The sequence below is a fragment of the Micromesistius poutassou genome (genome assembly GCF_964030765.1).
Source record: "Micromesistius poutassou genome assembly, chromosome: 16".
NCBI classification, from domain to species: Eukaryota; Metazoa; Chordata; class Actinopteri; order Gadiformes; family Gadidae; genus Micromesistius; species Micromesistius poutassou.
In genome coordinates, this window is record NC_140286.1 from 18,712,942 (window position 1) to 18,717,837 (window position 4,896).

At 43.6% G+C, this 4,896-nt stretch overlaps 1 long non-coding RNA gene across 1 annotated transcript; it reads left to right on the forward strand.

Moving 5' to 3' along the window:
* Window positions 1–502: 502 nt before the first annotated feature.
* On the forward strand, window positions 503–2,713 carry LOC311360644. Its single transcript, XR_014638463.1, has 4 exons — window positions 503–847; window positions 963–1,043; window positions 1,145–1,298; window positions 1,463–2,713. It is a non-coding gene; the product is annotated as an uncharacterized lncRNA (long non-coding RNA).
* The last annotated feature ends 2,183 nt before the right edge of the window (window positions 2,714–4,896 follow it).

Here is a 4,896-nt window from a genome sequence, read left to right on the forward strand (position 1 = left end):
ATGGGGAAGAGGAGGGGGTAAAGTGGACCATCCAGAGTTTGTATAATGTTTTATTGGGTGGTCTGCTGTCTATGACCCGGCAGTGCCCTGACAGACCTGATGGCTGGGTGTAGGACTGTGTGTGTGTGTGTGTGTGTGTGTGTGTGTGTGTGTGTGTGGGTGTGTGTGTGTGTGTGTGTGTGTGAAGGATTTGCAGGTGTCCAGATAGGAGTTATGAGGAAGGGGGGTTATGTGTTTGTTAATTCGGAGTTGCTTTCCCGCAGATAGTAGAGGAAGTTCATCAAGTGAAGGGTGCAAGGCCATGTGTCTGTTTTCTCGGATGGGGAAGAGGAGGGGGTAAAGTGGACCATCCAGAGTTTGTATAATGTTTTATTGTGGGTCAGCGATTTTACCAGATACCGATGGATGATCAGGGGTTGTGAGATGATCAAGGTTGGGCGTAGGCCTAGGGGTGAAGGATTTGCATATGTCCAGGGGGGGGGTGGGTGGTGATCAATGAATCTGATACGTTGAGGGGTGTCGACTGGGTGTGGGGTTATAAAAAAAACAAACCCATAGATCAGGATTTGTTAGGCAACTGATTCCCTGTCCATACCCAAGAGAAGACAACCACCTCTGCAGCTCTTTTTATTTTCGCCAGTCGTACTGAGACAAACACAGCCCACTACAACATGCTGATCAGCAGTGAGTATCTCCTAATACCTTCTCTATTTCAGTTATATTAGACCTATGACATTGTGTAACTGTTTTTTTTTTTTTTTATATTTGTTTTGATGAAAAAGTGGGTTATTAGGTATTTCAACAGATGCACAGGGACATGTGTTCCATTATCCAGACCCACCACTGTGTATGTATATAACCCTACCCTTTTAATCATTAAGGTTGAATTATTACTATTATTATTATTACTACTTATATGTAGACCCTGGAGGTAAACAATCAATGTCTATGTTATGTGTTAGGTCTGTTTGACACTGTGTCGACGAGGATAACTCAAAGCCCAGCTCTTATTGATCTGACCAATGGGGAGGGTCCATCTAGAGGTAAGGTATCAAAATATTATTATGGTATTCTGATGTATTATCTAATTGCTATTCGTCACATTTCTTATTCTATGCTTTCTTTTCTTTTTCTTTTTTCATAGCACCTCTACCCACAGCACCACAGGAGTGTGTTATAAAACCTGATGATGTCACTGATTTAAGGCCTGAGAGGAAAACTCAAAGCCTGTTATCAGGGGAGACCATAAAGCTGGTCATAGCTGAGACCAAAGAGGGGTGAAGCCGAGAGGAGAGCGTGTGAGTATATTGTGACTGAAGGAGGGGTCCTAGCTGTGCAACCGGGTGATGATATAGGCCTACCAAACGGTCGGTAGTTGTAAATACTGATGTACATACACATTAGCGCTAGATATCACGTTATTGATCATTATTGATTGTTAATTTTCTTTTCTTTTAATTAGGTACCGCAGACATGGCCCCTGAAGACCGGCCGGAGAGAACATATGCGGAGGTGACTGATGCAGATTGCGACTTCCTGATTAACGGTGATCCGGGGGACGACCAGTTCATGCGCCTGGATGCCCCACAGCGTGCAGTAGAGCCATCGGTGGACAGGAGCGATCTCACCCCCTCGTCAGACCTGCAGAATACTGCAGAAGAGGTGTCGACCAAGGCCAACGCTCCATCTACCTCTAAAACCCCCTTTGAACAATCCGCCTGAGGTGAGCCGTGGTGACGACACAGCCCGGTCCGCGGCGGTATAACCACACACACAGACGATGAACCTTCTACCGTTGTACCTGTGGCTGGCATAAAAACAGGGTCAGAACAAGATGTCTATGCTATTCGCATTCTGAAACTCGAACGTAAAGTTAAAATCCACGATATAATAGCTCGCAGACGTTACAAGATCGAAGCCCTTAAAGTTAAAATCAACGATATAACAGCTCGCCAACGTTACAGGGTCGAAGCCCTACGGGAGAAGGCTGTGCGGGAAAACTATGCTAAATGCTTGTCTAAGGTGATGAATGTGGCGGATGAGGTTAAAGCGCATGATAAAACTCTAGGTGACCACTCCAAAGCTATCGATAGAATGCTTACATTGCTCGTGGGCCTAAATAAAAAAGTTTCAGAAGCTCAAGAGACGCAAGAGGATGTAGCCTTAGTCAACTTTGGGGATTGTCTTTTGTAAAATCGTGTCTTTTTAAAATCACGTATTCATCTTTTATTTTTATATCTTTGATTTTTTTTTTGTTATGTTTTTTTTTTTGTGTGACGTTGTATATTCGTTTTGGTAAATACATATGTAATCAATCAATAAACATGAGCCCCAGAAAAAGAAAATGCAAGTCTATTAATGGCAATGTCAAGAGGAGATGTAGATCCAGCAGTGGTAGTAGTAGTAGCACTAGTACGGACACATGTTTTGATCAGCTGATGAATGAGTTTGCTAACGATACAGGCATGGTGGCGGAATTGTCAGATGCCTGGGGTGATGAGGATGACGATGATGATGTGTTTGATGATACTATAGACGTGTGTGATACAGATCTTGATGAATTGTTAAATAGTACTGAATTCAATTCTATAGAGAGGACTGTGTGCGGGGTATTAGAGGATCTAGACAGAGGGGGTGAGATAGAAGGTTTCTTTGGCCAGGGGGGTAATGACGATGATGTCGTAGTGGTTGTACAGAGTGTAAATGAAGGGTCGTCTATTCAGCGTGGTGGTGGTGGGGGTGGGGCCTGTACAGGTGATGGTGTACAGGATGGTGCCGATGCTGATGGAACAACGGTGGGGGTAGATGAGGTGTTGGGCGTCCGGGGTAGCGCTGATGGAGGCAGTAGTGGTGATGGTAGTGGTGGGGGTGGTTATGATGATGATGGTGGCCCCGAGTGTGGAGGGGCAGTCAGCGCTAATGATGAGACGAGGATAAGACACTATCCCTACTTTAACGTCTTCGAGGTTAGGCGCTCTGTTGATCTAAGGACTATCCCTATCGATAATTTAGAAGAGATACCTAATTTTATCAGGGAGAGGTTGACAGGCGTCATAACAGAGTGCTCTCAAAGAACCGTCCGAGGCAGTGTTTTAAACGTGGTCCTGCGGGGTCCGTCGTTGGCCAGTGATATCCAGGCTGTACTCACGACTGGTGACGATTACAATGATGATACGTTTCTAGAGCAGATTTCGCAAGTTATACAAAGTAATGACGCTAGCTTGACTGATGATGCATTAGAGTTTGTTGTCACAGGCGTTCACAATAAAAACGGAGGCGTCCGGTTAAAGTTAAAAAGCGTCCCCTATGGTGATATCATAAGCAGGAAAAGATTGAGTCTATACACCCCCTCCAACACTCATGACAATCTATGTTTTTCGCTATAGCTCATTATCTAAAAGAGGGGGTGTCGGAGGATGATACAGTGTCGGGGGGTGATACAGTGTCTGAGGATGATACAGTGTCTGAAGAGGCTAAATTGTTGGTTGCCCAGGCTTTACACAACAGCTTAGGATTTGATCACAATCATCCAGTTGGCTTTGCTGATGTTTCTACGTTTGTAATAAAACATGTTATTGGCTAAAATAAATACTGTTGGGGTCATAAAGGTTTTTTCACCACAAAGGATCCACCCATCAGAGGGCTAAGAAGAGACTCCTGGTTAAAAACACATCAGTTGTATGGTAAGATGGCTACTGGTCAGAAGTCGGTTGTTGGAGAGATGTTTGACCCCAGACTTCAGCACCCGTTCAGTATGGTAGTGTCTGGCCCCTCCAACAGCGGAAAAACCTATTTTGTCAAAACAATCGTTGAAAACGTCAGTCGTCTATTTTCGGAAGATATTGAAAACATAGTCTATATTTATTCATGCTGGCAACCGATATATGATGAATTGTTAAAGATAAGGAGTATTAACTTTGTGGAAGGGATTCCCAAATCTCTTTGCGACGATTCAATATTACCGGTCAATACTAGAAATCTTCTCATTATTGATGACTTGATGAATGATGCGTGCAATAATACAGAGGTTCAGCATGTTTTTACAAAATATGTACACCATCGGAACCTTAGCTGTATGTATCTGGTGCAAAATTTGTTTATGCAAGGTAAAACCAGCAGAACAATAAGCTTAAATACAAATTACATGGTCTTGTTTAAGAACCCACGTGACAAATATCAGATTTTGTTGATAGCCAGACAGATGTTTCCGTGTAAGACAAAGTATTTTCTAGAGTCCTTTAACGACGCTACTAGCATACCCTATGGGTATTTGCTTGTCGACTTTAAAGCCACGACCCCCGACAATATGAGACTTAGAACAGCTATTTTATCAGACCGTCAAGTCGTCTACACCCAGAGAGCAAAGTGACTAGCTAGAGGCCATGTCGGAGCGTATACGCAGAAATCGAGACCGCCTAAAGCTGTTATATAAATCACCGCCTGCTCTGCGTAAAGTTATTCTACGGACAGCCAACGACGATTTTATCAACTCGCTGTGTGAAATAGCGTTGAATATTTTACAAGGCAAGATACCAATGACCCCCAGTCAGCACAAAAGATTGCAGAAACAAAAAAAGGACATTAGGTTACTGGCTAATAAGTCTGTGGTGATTTCTAAAAAGAAGAAGAGACTCATCAATCAGACCGGTGGATTTCTGTTGCCTTTACTGTCTGTAGCCATACCTTTGATTACCAGTCTTTTCTCCAGAGGTGGTTGATTGAAATCGTAATGGAGCACACTCACAAGATGTATCTAGTTCCTCAGCATCAACTCGATGCCTTAAAGCAGCCCCATCCTAGGGAATCGGTTAGACAGACGGCTGAAAACGCTTTGGATAAAGCTATCGAGGAGGTGTTGAACAGCCCCGATACCGATTTGTATGAAAAAGCCAAGAG